General features: G+C 45.7%; 1 protein-coding gene across 1 annotated transcript in view; it reads left to right on the top strand.

Annotated features, from left to right (window-relative positions):
* Window positions 1-233: 233 nt before the first annotated feature.
* Window positions 234-22,041, top strand: part of PTPN3 (protein tyrosine phosphatase non-receptor type 3) — a 268,489-nt gene continuing 246,681 nt past the window's right edge. The window contains exon 1 of the mRNA XM_040353487.1: window positions 234-429. The gene's annotated coding sequence lies outside the window, so the exon portion shown is untranslated. The remainder of the gene's footprint in view (window positions 430-22,041) is intronic.

Genomic DNA, 22,041 nt, shown 5'->3' with positions numbered 1-22,041 from the left:
GACATGATGGGGGAGATCTCCTCTCCTGGAAGGTTGATGAATGGTGTCAGACAGGAGAGGAGGGTGACAGCAGACATGATGGGGGAGATCTTCTCTCCTGGAAGGTTGATGAATGGTGTCAGACAGGAGAGGAGGGTGACAGCAGACATGATGGGAGATCTCCTCTCCTGGAAGGTTGATGAATGGTGTGTCAGGGAAGGAAGGAGGGAGGGAAGGAGGGAGGAGGAGAGGTGGAGCTGTATTGCTGTAGAGTGTCTGACAGAAGACAAGGAGGAGACTTGTACAGGGAGTGGGACACACAGGGCACTGCGAGGGATCTGCTTCCTGGATAGAAGAAAAGCACCACCTGCCTTCCTTTGTCACCCTGGAGGAGATCGGGCTGGAATGTGTGGCCTCACCCTGTAGAGAGGACGCGGCTGGATGGTGCAGGTAAAGGAGTGCGGGATGGGGGGACACACACTGCATTGCCGATCCGATCACTCCTCTCCGATCTCATTGGCATTCCCCAGTACTGTACACCAATCACAGATCACCCTGATCAGAGTCCCTGCTGACGCTGTCATCACACCTATAGAGGAGTCGGCTTCCCCTGTACACTGTGTGTGTGTGCTCCGATCGGCTGTGTGCTCTGATCGGCTGTGTGCTCTGATCTGTACACAACTTTCCTCCACTCCTGGAATGGATGTGACATCAGGTGATCGGGTGACACCTTCCTGAGCTGACAGGTCAGTGCAGGCCCTGGCACTGATCACACTGCCATACACTATACAATCTGCCTGAAGTGATACACATGGAATGGATTGTTTAGATTTGTTACCATAGGACATAGTTGTGGTATATCTAAAGGAGATTGTATAGTATATGGGCAGCTATAGGAGATTGTATAGTATATGGGCAGCTATAGGAGATTGTATAGTATATGGGCAGCTATAGGAGATTGTATAGTATATGGGCAGCTATAGGAGATTGTATAGTATATGGGCAGCTATAGGGGATTGTATAGTATATGGGCAGCTATAGGAGATTGTATAGTATATGGGCAGCTATAGGGGATTGTATAGTATATGGGCAGCTATAGGAGATTGTATAGTATATGGGCAGCTATAGGAGATTGTATAGTATATGGGCAGCTATAGGGGATTGTATAGTATATGGCCAGCTATAGGGGATTGTATAGTATATGGCCAGCTATAGGAGATGGGAAGCAATCATTAGTAATCCAGGGATGACTTTAGCTTTCTTTTTGGCTGATCATCAGATGTGGTGAATTTGCAGGATGTGTTGTGATTGGTGGATTGGGGTGTGTGGAGGACTGATGGGATGATACATTGTAGTGACTGTCAGCTGTCATACTAGGGCTTGTGTACAGGCTACAGCAGATGTGTAAACACACTAACTATGAATGGATGGCACTCAGCCTATCAGATCCATGCATTCCTAGAAGTACAGCTTGCTGCCCCTTTCACACTGAACATGTATGGAGCTGCAGAGATGAAATAATGCACCTCAGTGGCACCACAAGTACATGTAAAGCCACCTATAGAGCAACCCTCAGGGCTCTTATACACCCGCACAAGTCTTTGAAAAGTGATCTGCAGTGGATCGTTTTTCAGAATACAACAGGGGAGTGGCTGAAATGCAGTTAGTGGGGAATCCTGCAACCTCCTGAATGTCTGTTTGTTTTATGACAGCCAGACTGGTTTTTCGAGGGCTGGTTCACATAAGGTGCAACCCTGTGTATTCTTCTTCTGCTTTAGAAACCAATGTGCCGTGTGTAAGGAGGATTGCAGTGGTCCTAGTTCACACCAGTGCAGTGCATGCCAGCGCAGCCAACAAACGTACAACGTGTTGCATTTCTTTTCTGGATGGAATGCAGCAAAACACATAAAAAAGGTCGAAGGAATGCAGATGTTCTCAGCTGAGATTAAAGTGGTTGTAAACCTCAGACATGAAATATGAACAAAGCATATCCCTCTATAGTGTGTACTTGTCTCAATCCAGAGCACTAAGTGTCATTTCTGTCTGCTGCTTCATTCCTCTGATATTGGCATGAGTCACTTTTTACAAGTTTTCCTGACACCAAGAGAAAAAAGGTGACAGGGGAGGGACCTCCAGCTGATTCACAGCCTCCACTCTGTTTGTGTGTGTGTGCATAGGTGTGATCCGGGCTCGTAATATACAACCTGCACCCTGCATAGGTGTGATCCGGGCCCGTAATATACAACCTGCACCCTGCATAGGTGTGATCCGGGCCCGGAATATACAACCTGCACCCTGCATAGGTGTGATCCAGGCCTGGAATATACAACCTGCATAGGTGTGATCCGGGCCCGGAATATACAACCTGCACCCTGCATAGGTGTGATCCGGGCCCGGAATATACAACCTGCACCCTGCATAGGTGTGATCCGGGCCCGGAATATACAACCTGCACCCTGCATAGGTGTGATCCGGGCCCGGAATATACAACCTGCACCCTGCATAGGTGTGATCCGGGCCCGGAATATACAACCTGCACCCTGCATAGGTGTGATCTGGCCCCCGGAATATACAACCTGCACCCTGCATAGGTGTGATCCGGGCCCGGAATATACAACCTGCACCCTGCATAGGTGTGATCTGGCCCCCGGAATATACAACCTGCACCCTGCATAGGTGTGATCCGGGCCCGGAATATACAACCTGCACCCTGCATAGGTGTGATCTGGCCCCCGGAATATACAACCTGCACCCTGCATAGGTGTGATCCGGGCCTGGAATATACAACCTGGGCCCGGAATATACAACCTGCACCCTGCATAGGTGTGATCCGGGCCCGGAATATACAACCTGCACCCTGCATAGGTGTGATCCAGGCCTGGAATATACAACCTGCATAGGTGTGATCCGGGCCCGGAATATACAACCTGCACCCTGCATAGGTGTGATCCGGGCCCGGAATATACAACCTGCACCCTGCATAGGTGTGATCCGGGCCCGGAATATACAACCTGCACCCTGCATAGGTGTGATCTGGCCCCCGGAATATACAACCTGCACCCTGCATAGGTGTGATCCGGGCCTGGAATATACAACCTGGGCCTGGAATATACAACCTGGGCCCGGAATATACAACCTGCACCCTGCATAGGTGTGATCCGGGCCCGGAATATACAACCTGCACCCTGCATAGGTGTGATCCAGGCCCGGAATATACAACCTGCACCCTGCATAGGTGTGATCCGGGCCCGGAATATACAACCTGCACCCTGCATAGGTGTGATCCGGGCCCGGAATATACAACCTGCACCCTGCATAGGTGTGATCCAGGCCCGGAATATACAACCTGCACCCTGCATAGGTGTGATCCGGGCCCGGAATATACAACCTGCACCCTGCATAGGTGTGATCTGGCCCCCGGAATATACAACCTGCACCCTGCATAGGTGTGATCCGGGCCTGGAATATACAACCTGGGCCTGGAATATACAACCTGGGCCCGGAATATAGAACCTGCACCCTGCATAGGTGTGATCCAGGCCCGGAATATACAACCTGCACCCTGCATAGGTGTGATCTGGCCCCCGGAATATACAACCTGCACCCTGCATAGGTGTGATCCGGGCCTGGAATATACAACCTGGGCCTGGAATATACAACCTGGGCCCGGAATATACAACCTGCACCCTGCATAGGTGTGATCCGGGCCCGGAATATACAACCTGCTCCCTGCATAGGTGTGATCCGGGCCCGGAATATACAACCTGCACCCTGCATAGGTGTGATCCGGGCCCGGAATATACAACCTGCTCCCTGCATAGGTGTGATCCGGGCCCGGAATATACAACCTGCACCCTGCATAAGTGTGATCCAGGCCCTGGAATATACAACCTGCACCCTGCATAGGTGTGATCCGGGCCCGGAATATACAACCTGCATAGGTGTGAATCAGGCCTGAGTGCACACAGCTCTCCTTCCTCGGAGTGGACTTAGCCCTTTAACATCCAATCAGTGGGCGGCTTTGGGTATGTTAGCATAGTGGAGCTGCTGCCTCTGACTTGGCTTTCCTAGACACTTTTTTTTTTTTTCAATGTTGCAACTGACATCAATATTTACCCTGAGCCTGAGGAGTTTTCAGTGTGCAAAGTGTGGAGGGGGAAGGGAAAGATCCCATTTCAGGAATGTAGCTCATGTATAATATCCCATCTTTTGGTGACACCATGCGTGTTTAGAAACGTGTGTTTGCTTTTCAGCAGTTGGCTATTTATTATGAGCAGGAATGTATTAAATCGAAGATTTCCGTACACATTGTTTGGTATTGTAACAGATGGAATTCTAATTTTTTTTTTGTCAAAGCTCGGTTCACACTAGCTGACTCCAAAGTTGTGGGATTTTCAGTGTAGTGTAGACTTTTACATGACTTTTATACTCTCTGGCGCTAAAGTCGTATCAGTGTTGCATGAAAGTACTGTAGTGAAGGAACATTTTCTGCAGTCGCAGTGACTTCAGTAGTGCCCATTGGAACGGCTGTCTTAGAGATACATGGCATTTCGCATGTCTTGCGACTTTTTGGTCTCACAATTCGGATCCTAAATCGTAGGAGAGTGAACCGAGCCGAGGTAATCGCCAAAACTGTGTTCTACAGTCATCATATAACTTATGAACTCCGATCTGATGAATCTCCGATCAGTCAGGCTGTACTCACACCTATACGTGTTTGCCCCCTTCTTGCTGATCCGCTGCAGCTTCCTCGCAGCACAGCGTACCAGCCGTTTTCATGCGGGTTACCTGCGATTTGCCATAGATTTTAATTACCGTATTTATCGGCGTATAACACGCACAGGCGTAAAACACGCACTCTAACTTTAAGAGGGAAGTTTCAGGAAAACAACTTTCCACAGCCTCCTGCGTATAACACGCAGGCACAGTTTACCATCTATTTTCAGGGTAAAAAAGTGAGTGTTATACGCCAATAAATACAGTAGATCGGGACTTTTGGGAAACAACAGCGGACCAGTGTTGAAAGGGGCCTTTCTGTCAGATGCTTTTCCCATTTAAAGTGATTGTAAACCTCAGACTTGAAATATGAACAAAGCATATCCCTCTATAGTGTGTACTTGTCTCAGGAATGCTAAATGTCATATCTGTCTGCTGCTTCGTTCCTCTGCTATCAGCATGCATCACTTCTGACAAGTTTTCCTGACACCAAGAGAAAAAAAGGTGACATGGGAGGGACCTCCAGCTGATTGATGGCCTCAACTCTGTTCATGTGAGCTGTGTCCCTTCCCTCCAATCAGCTGAGTGTGGCAGGCTGCATGGCTGTTCTCTTCCACCTGAAGCTTGGGGTTGTAGTCAGTCTCTTGGTGTCATCACCTGTAGTTCAGGGCTACTAACCCTGCATTGTACATAAAGGAAGTGAGTATACAACCATGGGTGGAGGGAGCCTGCTAGAGCTAGGTATAAGGTAAATAATACACCATTGTGGAGATTTATTAAAACTGGAGTTTGTAAAATTTGTTGCAGCTCCAAACCAAACCAATCAGCTTCCAGGTTTTGTGGTCAAAGCTTAATTGAACAAAATGAAGTTAGAAGCTGATTGGCTACCATGCACAGCTGCACCAGATTTCTATTTTTAGTACCCCCCCCCCCCCATATGTCTGCACCCCTAGACTAAACCAGCATTTGACCCTTGCAGTGCATAGGGAGATTTTGCGGCGCAACTTCTGTCAGTAGCAGTGGTTGCTGTTAACCCCACAGCGCCAGAAGACAGCCACTCAGGGTAGTACCTGACGGTTATGAAGGAGACACTGCATGGATTATTTTTACCAGAATCAACTGCCTGCATGTAATAGGTTAAATACCATTACACATATGTAATGTGTTTGGTGCTGTTTAAAGCGGAGTTCCACCCAAAAGTGGAACTTCCGCCTTATCCACTCCTCGCCCCCTTACCTGCCATTTGGCATGTCATTTTTTTTTGGGGGGGTGGGGGCTTCAGGAGGAGTGGGACTTCCTGTCCCACTTCCTCCTTCCGCCGAGGGGCTGCTAAGGCGATACATCATATCACCTTTTGGCAGCCCCTCCCTGTAGGCGATCGCCTGGGACACGTGACAGGTCCCAGGCGATCACCTGTCCAATCGGATGGTGCAGCGCCGCTCACGCATGCGCAGTGGGTGCCCAGCCGTGAAGGCGAAAGCTGTCACGGCCGGGTGCCCACACTTGGAATGAAGACGCCGGCCGGAGAGGAGCGGAGCCCTGGCCGGCGTGTCGCTGGAACGTGGAGCAGGTGAGTGTATGTTTATTAAAAGCCAGCAGCTACACTTTTTGTAGCTGCTGACTTTTAATAAACATTAAAATGACTGGAACACCCCTTTAAAATACTCAAACCTCTGCATTAAAGAGGAGGTCCGGGCCAAAAAAAAAATAAAAGCCAGCATCTACACATACTGCAGCTGCTGGCTTTTAATAAATGGACACTTATCTGTCCTGGAGTCCAGCGATATCGGCAGTAAGTTTCCCGGCGTGAAGCCGAAAGGGTAAGGGAACCCGGCAGTGTAGCCTTTCGGCTTCACGCCGGGAACCCTACTGCGCATGCGCAAGGCCTGCTCCTCTCTCCTATTAGCTTGGCTGCCAGGGGAGGAGGAGGAGGGAGCCCTGTGGTGACGTCGCAGCCAGCCTCCCGGAAGTGGGAAAGGATACCTGTCTTTGACAAAAAAAGCGGCGCTATTTTTAGCGGCACTCTGCCGTCAATTTCGCAGCACTATTCTGCCCCTGGCGGGGCGCTTTTAACCCCTGCTAGCGGCCGAGAAAGGGTTAAAACCACCGCAAAGCACCTCTGCAGAGGCGTTTTGCCGGCGGTATAGCCGCGGTGCCCCATTGATTTCAATTGGCAGGAGCGGTATACACACCAGGAGGGTAAATGGCACTTGCTCCCTCTTGCCTGTTCTCTGCCCATGTGATCATTTGTTTGCGCTTGTGGGGCGGCTCCAGCAAGAATGACTGATAGAGGCCTCTTCCTTGCAGTTGCCCCATGTGACATAGAAAGTTAAGGATGAGTATGATTGCAGCAGCTTCTTCAGAGAGTCTTGCTACCCATCCATTATCTGAAAATATAAACTTCCAGGAGTGACGTCTTCATGCTTTGGCAGAGGTTTCTGTCTCACTCTCATCCATCCCCCCGGTCTCACATTGTTCAGTGAAAATACTGTATTTGGGATTTTCTTTTCATTCTGATGTTAAATATGAAGGGCCAGATCCACGTACATGCGCCTATCTTTAGGCGGGCGTAGCGTATCTCAGAAACGCTACGCCGCCGTAACTTAGAAAGGCGAGTACTGTATTCACAAAGAAGTTACGCCTTTAGTTACGGCGGCGTAGCGTATATCGGGCGGCGTAAGCCCGCCTAATTCAAAAGAGGCTGGTTGGGGGCGTGTTCTATGCTAACTAATCGTGACCCCACGTATTTGACTTTTTTACGAACGGCGCCGTCTGCAAAAGAATCCCAGTGCGCACACTACAAATTATGCCGCAAATCGTCAATGCTTTAGACGTGAACGTAACTTATGCACAGCCCTATTCGCGAACGACTTACGCAAACGACGTAAACAATTTGACGGTGGCCCGACATCCATACTTAACATTGCGTACGCCTCATATAGCAGGGTTAACTTTACGCCGGAAAAAGCCTTACGTAAACGACGTAAAAAAATGCGCCAGACGGATGTACATTTGTGAATCGGCGTATCTACCTAATTTGCATATTCCTTGCGTAAATCTACGGAAGCGCCACCTAGCGGCCAGCATAATATGCAACTAAGATACGACGGCGTAAGAGGCTTACGCCAGTCGGATCTTAGCAAAATTCCGGCGTATCTTGTTTTCTGAATACAGAAAAAAGATACGCCGGAGCATCCTAGAAGTTACGCGGCGTATCAATAGAAACGCCAGCGTAACTTCTTTGTGGATCTGGCCCGAAGTTACTACAATGGGTTTATTGACACTTAAATGCCTTGTACACACGATTGGAATTTCCATCTGGATTTTTCCAATGGAATTCCACTCAAGCTGTCTTGCATACACACTGTCACACCAAATTCTGACCGTCAAGAACGCGGTGACGTACAACACTACAATGAGCCGAGAAAAATTAAGTTCAGTGCTTCCGAGCATGCGTCAAATTGATTCTAGGATTCTGCAACTAACGATTATTTTCATAATCGATTAGTTGGCCGATTATTGTTTCGATTAATCGGATAATAGCCTTAAAAAAAAAAATTTGCATTTTTACATTTTTTTGGGCCAATTTGTTGTTGGGCAGATTACAAAACACAAATTGCCGCAAAAACACATTACACGCTTTTCTGCAGCTTCTCCATTGAAGTATATTGGACCAAAAAACAAACAAAATAGCACAGTTTTGCGTTAAAAAGTCCCTGCCCTTTCCATATCTGCAGCAGCTGAAAAAAAATCATGGGTGTGAACGTGTCCCATAGGAAAACATGTAAACGTACTGTAGTGTGTTTCTGCAAAAAGCACCAAAAAACAGAGGTGTGAACCCAGGTCTGAGATGTTTAGTAACATAATGGGGTTAAACAAAAAAAAAATAAGTACAAAAAGAGCAAATAATCGCTACTGTAAGGGGTATTTTTTTTTACTGTGGGACAGTGAAAGTTATATTTACAGTAGCGATTTGCTTTTTTGTACTATAACGGGCTAATTTTAGTTTTTCTAACCCCATTATGTTACTGGCCGATTAATCGATTGTGAAAATTGTAATCGATTAATTTCATAAATCGATTAGTTGTCGATTAATCGATTTGTTGTTTCGGCCCTAATTGATTCTGAGCATGAGTGTTGTTTTTTTTTTTTTTCTCCGTCAGAGTTTCATACAGACGAACGGAATTTTCGGTCACTATCTAAGTCCGTCGGAATTTCTGAAGGGAAAACTCCGATGGGGCACACACACGGTCGGAATATCCAATGAAAAAATTCCATCTGACTTTTTTTCATCGGAAATTCCGATCGTGTGTACCAGTGGCGGTGCGTCCATAGGGATGCAGGAGCGCCGCCCCCTCTGGCTCGCTCACAGCCAGTAAAATATACAGATTCATACACTGTATGAATCTGTATATTTTCGCCGCTGCCGCCCACTATTCAGCTGGCTGGATGTTGAGCGCCGGTCAGCTGAATAGCGGCAGCTGACTGGCTGTGTGGAAGTGCCTATCAGGGCCACTGGGGGCACAGTGGTGACAATTGGGGGCACAGTGGCAACAATTGGGGGCACAGTGGCGACAATTGGGGGCACAGTGGCTGTGTTTGATGGCATAGTGGTGATAATTGATGGCACAGTAGCTGCGTTTGATGGTATGGCATAGTGGCTGTGCTTTGATGACATGGCACGGTGGCTGCGTTTTGATGGCATGGCACAGTGGCTGCGTTTTGATGGCACAGTGGCTACGTTTTGATGGCATGGCACAGTGGCTGCGTTTTGATGGCACGGTGGCTACGTTTTGATGGCATGGCACAGTGGCTGTGTTTTGATGGCACAGTGACTGCATTTGATGGCATGGCACAGTGGTGACAATTGATAGGTACAGTGAGGCTGCAATTGTTTTTTTTGTTTTTTTCGTTTGCGCCCCCCCAAAAATTTTGAGCACCAGCCGCCACTGGTGTGTACAAGGCATAACTCATTTGTTCTTTTTAATGAAGTGATTTCTCTGTAGTTGTCAGCATTGAAGTATTAAAGTGGTTAGCTCATGTAAGCACAGACTAATGGTGTATGTGATTGACCGTGCCAACTTTTGTGTTTAGATAATACTGATGAATCCACTTGTCAACCATGAATATTATAGGAAGCCTTATCAGTGCTGTGTATATACTCACCTGCTTTATTTTAAGTCTATTGTTATTCAACGTTGATGAACATATGATTTTTTTTTTTTTTTTTAATTCTACAAATATTTTTAGAAAGTACATGAAATAGGTGTTATGTGTGACACATTTATTTAAAAACTACAATACGGCTGGAGGTGTCGTGTAACGCAGCAGAACTGATGCCCATTTGAGTCTTTTGTTATTATAAGAGTCAGAAGCCCTGAAGAATGCCAGAAAGCTTAATGTAATAGTCTATGATGAAGTATTAAGGTGGAGATTAAAATCACATTATTATAATACATTGTCACAGATGTTCACAGGATATGTCTTGGGAATCATTATTTAGTTCACAGAAGATATGTCCCATAGCAATTTACTTATTTTCTGATACATTCAAATTGTTACAGGTTATTTTAATAATGAATTATTAATAACTAAGAAAAATGGAAATCCTCTATTGAAACTGGGTGCACCAACAAGGAGGAATACCCACCTATTAGTTATTATACCAAGTTGTGTTTTTTTTCTGCATGCGTGTTTTTTGATGTGTGTGTGCGTTTTTTTTCCTTTTCTTTCCCCCAAAGTGTCCTGAGTTTTTTTTTTATGCTTTAAGGCGGAGTTCCAGCCTGGGTGAATTATTATTATTTTTTTTGTAGCTGCTGACTTTTAATATAAGGACACTTACCTGCAGTGTCTGCACCTGAGGCCAACCCGTCCACTGGTGCCAGGTTGCAGCGGTCGGCATCCTTGCAAGGGAAACGGGAAGTGAAGCCCTGTGGCTTTACAGCCCGTTTCCTACTGTACAGTGCTTTTTGAATGGTCCTGTCGTCTTCTGGGACACACACTCAGGCCTCGTACACACGACCGAAAAACTCGACGGGCGAAACGCATAGTTTTGCTCGTCGGGTTTCTTGTTAGGCTGTTGAGGATCTCGGCGAGCCAAACTTCTCCATTGCCGTTGAGGAAAAAGAAGACATGCTCTCTTTTTGGCTCGACGAATCCTTGACAGTTTCCTCGTCGAAAAGTGTACACACGACCGGTTTCCTCGGCAAAAAAAAAAAACCCAGCAAGTTTCTTGCTGTTTTTTGCCGAGAAACTCGGTCGTGTGTACGAGGCCTCAGGTTCCAGAAGGCAACAAAAAAAACGCAGAAGTGATGTACTTCGCCGTGGCAGCATGGGACGGATGTCCTGAAGAAAACATACTGTACCATGACATTTTTTTTAAAAATAATAATAATAATAAAAAAAAAAAATATATATCGTATTTATCGGGGTGTTGCGCGCTCCGGCGTATAGCGCGCACCCCTAATGTAGACCCGAAATTCCTGTAAAAAAAACATTTTAATACTTACAGTTTTGGTGTCTTGCCCGGCGTCCATCGGCGGCCTTGTCCGGTCCGGCGTCCGTCTGCGGCCTTGGTGGTTTCCTCCTGGCTTCTCCCGCGCTGTCTCCGAGTCGAATCCCTGCTTCCCGCGCTCAGTTTGAACGCCTCCGCCGACATATACCGAGCGCAGTACACTCGGGTACATTCGGCCAGGCTCGGCTTCTCACGCATAAACGTCACAGAGCGTGACCACGAGCGAAGCCGAGCCTGGCCGAATGTACCCCAGTGTACTGCGCTCGGTATATGTCGGCGGAGACGTTCAAACTGAGCGCGGGAAGCGGGTATCGGCGTATATCGCGCACCCACGATTTCCCCCTTATTTTAAGGGGAAAAAAGTGCGCGGTATACGCCGATAAATGCGGTGTGTGTATGTGTGTATATATATATATATATATATATATATATATATATATATATATATACACACACACGCATATTTTTTTTTTAAATATATACATATATATGTTAGCTGTGAATGTGAGGCAAGTTTGGAGACATTAGTTTAGCCCAGTTATTTACCATAGAAACATTGATCTAGAGATTGCTTTGGGGCTTTGTGGTACTTGTCATAAACAAAAAAAAAAAAAGGTGTAAAACCAGTCAATCAGGCAGGCGTTTAGAACACTATCTCAAAGTATAACGTGTTATGCCGGGTACTGACGAGCAAACATGTACGATGAAACCGGTCCGTCGGACCGTTTTCACCGTACATGTCTGCCCGGGGATTTCTGTATGGTGGCTGTACTCACCATCATACAGAAATCCACGCGTAAACAATACGTGGGGCGTGTCTGCACCGTTGCCGCGACGACGTGGGCGGGCCTGCTAGTTAAATGCTTCCACGCATGCGTCCAAGTCATTCGACGCATGCGAGGGATGGCGGGCGCTCGGACATGTACGGTAGGTCTGTACAGACGACCGAACATGTCCGAGGGGACAGGATTCCAGCGGGCTGTTTTAAAACAAGCCCGGAAATATTTGCCCGCTGGGAAAAGGCCCGGCGGGCAAATGTTTGCTGGAATCCTGCCCGCTCGGGCCTACACACGACCGAACATGTAGGCTGAAACTGGTCCGCGGACCAGTTTCAGCAGACATGTTCGGTCGTCTGTACGGGGCCTTAGACTGTATCACCTGGGTCAGGTCAAGATTCAGTGAGCAGGAAGATAACTGTTGCATTTGAAAGCCGCAATGAAAACGGAGGTCCAAATCGCACTGATCTGCCGCTTTGAAATCGCGCTGAAGTAATGACATTTCGAAAGCCACACAGTGCGGCTTTGAAATCATGCTGAAGTTCAAAACTATTTGGACCTTCAATTTCATTGTGGCTTGCGACTGCATTTAACAGACGTCAATGCAAATGGGGTACGGCTTGTCTTGCAATTTTGAACTATCAAATCGCATAACAAATCGCACTGTCATGAACTGTAACCAATGAATGCATCCAAGGGCAAAATAGGTATCCATAATTGGTATCGGCGAGTACTTGAGAAAAAGTATCAGTACTCTTATGTGCATTTATTTTTTGTTGCAGGAGCCTGTAAAGAATTCCACCAGTGATCGGCAAATCGCTGGTGCTGTGCAGGTCTCCTGCACACTGTCCGTGTATCTGCTTGCCGATACATCCCGTATGGGTAAGCCGGTACTCGCTCACAGGAAGACTCGATGAACTACTACCCCATTCCACAGTGGCATGGTAGTTCATTAAGGACTACAAGCTGACAGACGCTAAGGATGTCGGAGCTTGTAGTTCGTTCATACACAAAGCTCTGTGTATGAATGACACGGCCATGTGGGCGGAGCCCCGCACGGCCGCACTTCTTTCAAACAGTGAAGGCAAGTACTGGGAACTGCTCCTTGTACTGGTGCCACAGGGAGGGGGGCAGCGGGCGGTGGCTGAAGCACTGGGAACATGTTACATATTCCAACCAAAAATTGATGGAACATGTAACATATTCTAAAGGTAAACTTATCCTTTAGGCTCGGTTCACACGTGAAGCGGCCTTGGATCGCACAGCAATGCAGAATCTTTGCCTGAATTCGGCCTTGGAACAGAGCCAAAGACGCACTGTGCAGTGCGCTTCGCAGCCGCCCTGGAGATATGTGAACGGGCTCCATAGAGAGCCGGTCACATTCTCCTGCTATGTGAATTGGATGCAGGGAAACTCTCATCCAATTCACATAGGTATGAACCCAGCCTTGGGGTCCTTTCACATGGGCTTGTCCGATCGGGTTTGCCTGTCAGTTTTTCAGAAGGACCTGATCGGACCCTCCAGTCTCTATGGAGCGGCGGATGTCATCTCTGATTCTATTTTGTGGTCCTATTTTACATCTGTCTGGCAGACAGAGAAGAGTGCGGGACTTTGCCGTGTGCGATCTGCACTGTGAGTGGACGCATACCTGTCATCCGCCTGCTTAGTTGGGATTACGTAGTGATTCCCCGTTGAGCAAACGGAATCCGTAACACTGGTGGTGATCAAAAGAGAAGCAAGCTCTGGCATGAAACTTGGGTAATGATTAAGCACAGATCAGACGTGTGAAATGCGTCTACGTGACTAATGCCCTGTACACACGATCGGACCTTTGTCCGACCAAATTCACATTGGAATTCCAACGGAATTCCATTGGAGGAGAAGAGAACCTGTAATCTATGTAATCTCCGATGGAACATCTTCCGAGGGGGCATACACACGATTGGAATTTCCGATAGAAAAAGTCAGTCAGTCTTTTTCCATCGGAAATTCCGATCGTGTGTACGAGGCTTTACACTTGGTGTATTTTGACCGTCTGCAATAAAAGGCACCTTTGGAAACTTTGGATGTGCAGCCATTTCTTCTTTTTTCTCAAGTTTTTTTAGGAGGCGAGCCGGGGCTAGCACTCCTACTTGGTTCAAATCAAGGCATTGCACGCCGCTGGAGCAGCGGATTCCTTTTTTGTTGGCATGAAACCTAGGTTGGGGAAACTGCTGAAAACAGGCTAGTATATGATCTGCACCCTAAAGGGGCAGACTTTTCTGAAAGTGAAAGACTTTGTGGAGGCATCAAAGCCTAAAGTGGGCCATTTCATTTTTGTGGTGCTTGCCGCTAAGCAGCAGTGTATCTTTTATTTATTTTATATATATATATATATGTTTGAAAACAGTCCTTATAAACTTAGTTCAAGGAAAGGCAATTTTTCAGACTGCCACACAATAGCTCATTCAGAAAGAGAGGTAGACAGGAGGTTACAGTTATTTGCTGGAGATGGGGGAGTATGTAGGTGGCAACTTGTGCTTCTGCAGTGTGACTAATCAGCCAGATGTAGAATTCTACTACATGAATAAAAAAAAAAAGGGTCCCGCTCATAAAATCCCTTTTATTCAGCAATATTAAATATAGTTTCAATCTATAGCACTTTTCTATGAGCCCTCATTTTCTGGCTGGGTAAAGGGGTGTAAAGGCGAAGTCAAAAGCTTTGAGCGAATGTAATAAATGAATGTATGGCATGGTGTGCCGCAAACCCACCATAAGCAATCGCACCTATGGTGTAAATACAGGAGTTGTTGAGTATTCAATGAGAACAAGGCACACAACTTTTCACTCGTATAATATTCCTTTTGAAAAAGGTACTTTTACTTGCCTTTCGATCCATTTTTTTTTTTCAAATACCGTATATACTCGAGTATAAGCCAAGTTTTTCAGCACATTTTTTTGTGCTCAAAATGCCCCCCTCTGCTTATACTCGAGTCACCTTTTTGCGCCTGATCTCCCGGACTTTGGGGACCCGGCACTGGCCGGCTGTAGGTCCCATGAACTCCAAACTTGGCACACATGTAGCCCCACTCTTCCTCTACAAGTGTGCAAAGGTTGTTGTCCGGGGGACCTATGGCCAGGGAGCACCGATTTATTTTTATTTATTTTTTTCCAAAGCCGGGCACCCCTTCTATAGACTCCCATGTTAAACGTTAATTTATTCATGGGCACAGTGAGGCATGCACATGGACATGGACACAGTGAGGCATGCACATGGACACAGTGAGGCACGCACATGGACACAGTGAGGCATGCACATGGACACAGTGAGGCATGCACATGGACACAGTGAGGCATGCAAATGGACACAGTGAGGCACGCACATGGACACAGTGAGAAATGGACACAGTGAGGCATGCACATGGACACAGTGAGGCATGCACTCGGACACAGTGAGGCATGCACATGGACACAGTGAGGCACGCACATGGACACAGTGAGAAATGGACACAGTGAGGCATGCACATGGACACAGTGAGGCATGCACTCGGACACAGTGAGGCATGCACATGGACACAGTGAGGCATGCTGATGTACACCCTAGGCTTATACTCGAGTCAATACGTTTTCCCATTTTTTTTGTGGTAAAATTAGGTGCCTCGGCTTATATTCGGGTCGGCTTGTACTCGAGTATATACGGTATGTTTTCTGTTCAATTCCTAGTAGGCGCATTAAGCTGTGCCAACTTGCACTTCTGTAATTCAACAATTATAATTAGTAGTTCTTAATTGGTAGTACACAAAGTAGAGAATGTACGGCTTACAATTTCTAGCTGTTTATTTTGAGCTCTCTGAGAAATCATCATGCTTTGAGGGCTAAAATAACATTCTGATTGAGTGCTTTCTAAGCTTTTAGGAAAAAACAAAAGGCACAGATGCTTAAAATGGCTAAAGTATGCGTCTCTTGGTCATGCCATATGTCACCCCACAGAATCTATTTACACAATTAAGGAAGGTTGTCATTCCCTTCTAAGCTCGCTCTTCAGTTCTACTGCTACAAAAAGAAATAACCCTTTTGATCTTAAGTGCCCCTTTTTAAAGTTCTATGATATTTAAATTTCCAAGGATCACGCTGGCAATGGCAACCCTCTGTACTACGTTAGAAACGAACGTCACTGGTAGCTGATGATTAAATTGGCAGGTCACCTAAAACCTTTTACTATTCAGCTGTTAAAATTGTTAAACATTAATCTTTTAAACCAAACTTGTGCTCAGACTATGGAAAAACTGCCTTAATGGTAATAATCGCACATAAATACCTTGGAGCTTGTAGTGTTCGTCTGAAAGTCACTGCACGGGGCTGTTGGGCTTCATTTACATGGGTATATGCATATTTTCTACAGCTAGCAGAAGATAAAGTAGTCACTCTCTTAAAGGGAGTGCTCATAATCTCAGCTTGTTACCTGCAATAAAGACAGCTGTCCACAGAAGCAATCAATCCGATTCCAATCTCTCCACCATGGCCTAGACAAAAGAGCTGTCCAAGGATGTCAGGGACAATATTGTAGACCTACACAAGGCTGAAATCGGCTGCAAGACCATCGCCAAGCAGCTTGGTAGGAGGGTGGCAACAGTTGGTGCGATTATTCGCAAATGAAAGAAACACAAAATAACTGTTAATCTCCCTCAGTCTGGGGCTCCATGCAAGATCTCACCTTGTGTAATTTCAATGCTCATGAGAACGGTGAGGAATCGGCCCAGAACTACACGGGAGAATCTTGTCAATGATCTCAAGGTAGCTGGAACCAAAGTCACCAAGAAAACAATTGGTAACACACTATGCTCTGAAGAACTGAAATCCTGCAGCATCCGCAAGGTCCCTCTGCTCAAGAAAGCACATGTACCGGCCTGTCTGAAGTTTGCTAATGAACACCTGAATGATTCAGAGGAGAACTAGGTGAAAATGTTGTGGTCGAATGAGACCAAAACCAAGCTCTTTGGCATCAACTCAATTAAACGCGTTTGGAGGAGGAGGAGGAATGCTGCCTCCTGACCCCAAGAACATCATCCCCACTGTCAAATACGGAGGTGGAAACATTATGCTTTGGTGATTTTCTGTTAAGGGGACAGGACAACTTCACTGCATCAAAGGGGCGATGGACGGGGCCATGTACCATCAAATCTTGGGTGAGACCCTCCTTCCCTCAGCCAGGGTGTGGAAAATGGGTCATGGATGGGTATTCCAGCATGACAATGACCCAAAACACACAGCCCAGGCAACAATGGAGTGGCTCAAGAAGAAGCACATTAAGGTCCTGGAGTGGCCTAGCCAGTCTCCAGGCCTTTATCCCATAGAAAATATATGAAGGGAGCTGAAAGCTGAATGTCAACCTCAAAACCTTAAAGGGGTTGTAAAGGTTTGTTTTTTATTTTCTAAATGGGTTCCTTTAAGCTAGTGCATTGTTGGTTCACTTACCTTTTCCTTCGATTTCCCTTCTAAATGTTTTTTTTCTTTGTCTGAATCTCTCACTTCCTGTTGCTTCTCAGTAAGCTGTTCTGGCGTGGGGGGACCAACAATGCACTAGCTTACAGGAACCTATTTAGAAAATACAAAAACTAACCTTTACAACACCTTTAATGATTTGAAGAGGAACTGCAAAGAGTAGGACAAAATCCCTCCTGAGATGTGTGAAAACCTGGTGGCCAACTACTAGAAACTTCTGACCTCTGATTGCCAACAAGGGTTTTGCCACCAAGTATGAAGACATGGTGCCTGCTGCATTCCATAGACACACACAGCAGGGCTTAGCCCCACCCCCCACTTCCTTCTCGCTGCTTTTGATTGACAGCAGCAGGAGCCAAAGGCTCCTGTTGCTGTTCAAGTCCCTGTGTGAAGAGGAAGAGAGGGGAGAAGAGATGCAACCGCGCACAGTACTGGAGTCCTGACCTCAACCCGGTAGAACATCTTTAGAATGAGTTAGAGTGAAGATTGCAAGCCAGGCCTTCTCATCCAATATCAGTGCCTGACCTCACAAATGTGCTTCTGGAAGAATGGTCAAACATTCCCATAGATACACTCCAAAACTTTGTGGACAGCCTTCCCAAAAGAGTTGAAGCTGTTATAGCTGCAGAGGGCGGGCCAATTCAATATTCAACCTTATGGACTAAGACTGGGATGCCATTAAAGTTCATGTGCGTGTGAAGGCAGGTGTCCCAATACTTCTGACAATATAGCGTATAAATAAACACACATACAGTATCTCACAAAAGTGAGTACACCCCTCACATTTTTGTAAATATTTTATTATACCTTTTCATGTGACAACACTGAAGAAATTACACTTTGCTACAATGTAAAGTAGTGAGTGTACAGCTTGTATAACAGTGTAAATTTGCTGTAACCTCAAAATAACTCAACACACAGCCATTAATGCCGCTGGCAACAAAAGTGAGTACACCCCTAAGTAAAAAAAGACCAAATTAGGCCCAGATTAGCCATTTTCCCTCCCCAGTGTCATGTGACTTATTAGTGTTACAAGGTCTTGGGTTTGAATGGGGTGCACAGATGTGTTAAATGTGGTGTTATCGCTGTCACTCTCTCATACTGGTCACTGGAAGTTCAACATGGCACCTCATGTCAAAGAACTCTCTTAGGATCCTGAATTTTTTTTGTGTTGCTCTATATAAAGATGACCTAGGCTATAAGAAGATTGCCAAGACCCTGAAACTGAGCTGCAGCACAGTGACCAAGACCATACAGCAGTTTAACAGGACAGGTTCCACTCAGAACAGGTTATGAGTGCAGCCAGCATTGCTGCAGAGGTTGAAAAGGTAGGGGGTCAGCCTGTCAGTGCTCAGACCATACACCGCACACTGCATCAAATTGGTCTGCATGGCTGCCATGCCAAAAGGAAGATGATGCACAAGAAAGCCCGCAAACAGTTTACTGAAGACAAGCAGACTAAGGACATGGATTACTGGAACCATGTCCTGTGGTCTGATGAGACCAAGATTAACTTATTTGGTTCAGATGGTGTCAAGCGCATGTGTCGACAACCAGGTGAGGAGTACAAAGACAAGTGGTCTGGGGCTGCATGAATGCTGTCGGCACTGGGGAGCTACAGTTCATTGAGGGAACCATGAATGCCAACATGTACTGTGACATACTGAAGCAGAGCATGATCCCCCTCCCTTCGGAGACTGGGCCACAGGGTAGTATTCCAACATAACGACTCCAAACACACATCCAAGACGACCACTGCCTTGCTAAAGAAGCTGAGGGTAAAGGTGATGGACTGGCCAAGCATGACTCCAGACCTAAACCCTATTGAACATCTGTGGGGCATCCTCAAACGGAAGGTGGAGGAGCGCAAGGTCTCTAACATCCACGCCTCCATGATGACATCACGGAGCTGGTTGGAAGAGGACTCCAGTGGCAACCTGTGAAGCTCTGGTGAACTCCATGCCCAAGAGGGTTAAGGCAGTGCTGGAAAATAATGGTGGCCACACAAAATATTGACACTTTGGGCCCAATGTGGACATTTTCACTTAGTGGTGTACTCACTTTTGTTGCCAGCGGTTAAGACATTAATGGGTGTGTGTTGAGTCCTGGACTTTGAGTGGGGATATCTGAATACAATTGTCAATGTCAGGATGGCATAGCACACTATGTCAGCAGTTTTAAAAAAACAAGCGTTATACCAAATTTGAGCTGTCTTCATGTCGGTCGCGCGACTCGCGACCACTTTACAGCTATGATACAGACTATTACAGAGCTTCTGCGGAGGAGATGAGCTGCCACGTGATTTCTCTGGCTGATGTCAGAGGGAGATTACAGCACCCCTCCCGCAGAAGCAATCCATTGGATTTGTAAAGCGGCCACGAGTGATGTGACCACCATGAAGACGGCTCAAATTTAGGTATTTTTGAACGCTTGTTTTTTAAAACTACTGAAATAGTGTGCAATGCCAGCCTCTAATAGAGGGGCTGGCATAGTCTTTCGACACACGGCCCTTTTTTCGGGTTCTAAAAAATGAAGTTTTTAATGGTCTAGAAATAACAACGTTTTTTTCAACCCGATCATTAAAACGGCCTTGCCTACACACAATCGTGAAAAAAAAAATGCTCTAGCAAAGCGCGGTGATGTACAACAAGTACAACGCCCCTATAAAGGGGAAGTTCCATGCGGATGGTGCTACCCTTTGGGCTGCTTTTGCTGATTTTGTGTTGTTAAAATATGATTCACGATTTTCAGTCTGTTACTGCATCATGAATGTGCCTACTCCATTACGAATGATAGTTTTACCAGAACGAGCGCTCCCGTCTCATAACTTCTGAGCATGCACGTTTTTTTCACGTCGTTAAGGCCCACACACGACCATTTTTTACAACCTTAAAAACGTTGTGAAAAAATAGAGCATTTTCGAAATTTTTAATGCCCATTTTTTAGATTGTGAAAAATGCTCTGGTGCCCACACACGATCCCTTTTCAATGACATTAAAAAAAAAAAACTTCATTTTTTAGAACCCGAAAAACAGTCATGTGTACGCAGCATCAGATGGGTTAACAAATCCTTTTAAGGTGTTTTTTTTTTTTTTTTTTTTTTAGAATTCAACATTTGAATCCTTCAAATGATATACTTGCATTACTGATTCCTTAGTGGTTTGTAAGTACACATCTAAGAATAGATGGACTTCTGAAACTGACAGCCTGTATAGAGCTGTAGGAAGCGTGTGCAGGAGCCTGACATTGCACCTCTGATCACGGCTGCAATGCTGTGAAGGCTCCTGACAAAAAAAAAATAACTAACTGTACATTTACCACTGTTTTATATTCTCTGCTACTGAAGACCTATTGCTGGTTAGTTACATATGGTATTTTTCTACTTTTTGAAATGAAATGCCCATGTAGTGCATAGAGTGCAATTTAGTGCCATTATAATAATAAAGATAATGATAGCGCTAATATCAACTAATGTGGGTACAAAATACAGCATGTGCTATTAACAGTGATAATTCAAATACCATTAATGATTCAAATAAAACACCCTTAATAAATGTGTCTCACAAAAAAAAAGAGTCAATGAATCCACCGTGGGTTAATGGAAAAAACAAGTCCCATAAGAAGACCTGCAAGCAATCAGCCAGCATTTCCCTTTCACTGCTTCAGATAGAAATAACCAGACCTTCCAAAAGATCAAGCCAGCCAGGTACTTCAGGATCGCTCCAGCGACATATAAAAGAAGAAAGAGAGAGGACAAGCCTCCTAGTGCAATACTCTATAGAACAAGGAGAGGGGACAGGGACTACACCAACGATGTATGCACTCACGAATCCTCCGTTTAACACAGGCTCATGTTTGAGTTGCCGCTCAGTGCGATGGTCTCCTCACTCAGATCGTTGTCCCGTCACATAGGCTCCTCCCCCATGTGTTACGTCACTTGTCACGTGACTTAGTCATGGGTCCCTCTCTTTCTTCTTTTATATGTCGCTGGAGCGATCCTGAAGTACCTGGCTGGCTTGATCTTTTGGAAGGTCTGGTTATTTCTATCTGAAGCAGTGAAAGGGAAACGCTGGCTGATTGCTTGCAGTCTTCTTATGGGACTTGTTTTTTCCATTAACCCACTGTGGATTAATTATCTCTTTTCTTTGTGAGACACATTTATTAAGGGTGTTTTATTTGAATCATTAATGGTATTTGAATTATCACTGTTAATAGCACATGCTGTATTTTGTACCCACATTAGTTGATATTAGCGCTATCATTATCTTTATTATTCATTTTTTGGTTTGGTTCACCTTTCAGATACGCAGCTTTTATCATTTATTGATTTTTTTTTTCACTTGTAATTCACATAGTAGCGCTGTAGTACCACATTTTGTTATAAATTTAGTGCCATTGTTTACCACCTTGTGAATGTCTTTTACCATGACTTTCATTTCCTTCTTTTTATTTTTATTTTTAATCCCTTGTTCCCTTAAATTTTTTGCACCTGCTGTTTGGCTTCCCAGCTCACCACTTCTCTAGTCTATACTGTAGTTGTTTTGTCTCCTTTGTAGACTAGGTTTAAAAGGTGTG

The sequence above is a fragment of the Rana temporaria genome, chromosome 5 (genome assembly GCF_905171775.1).
Source record: "Rana temporaria chromosome 5, aRanTem1.1, whole genome shotgun sequence".
NCBI lineage: Eukaryota > Metazoa > Chordata > Amphibia > Anura > Ranidae > Rana > Rana temporaria.
This window is presented reverse-complemented; position numbering and strand designations above follow the sequence as displayed.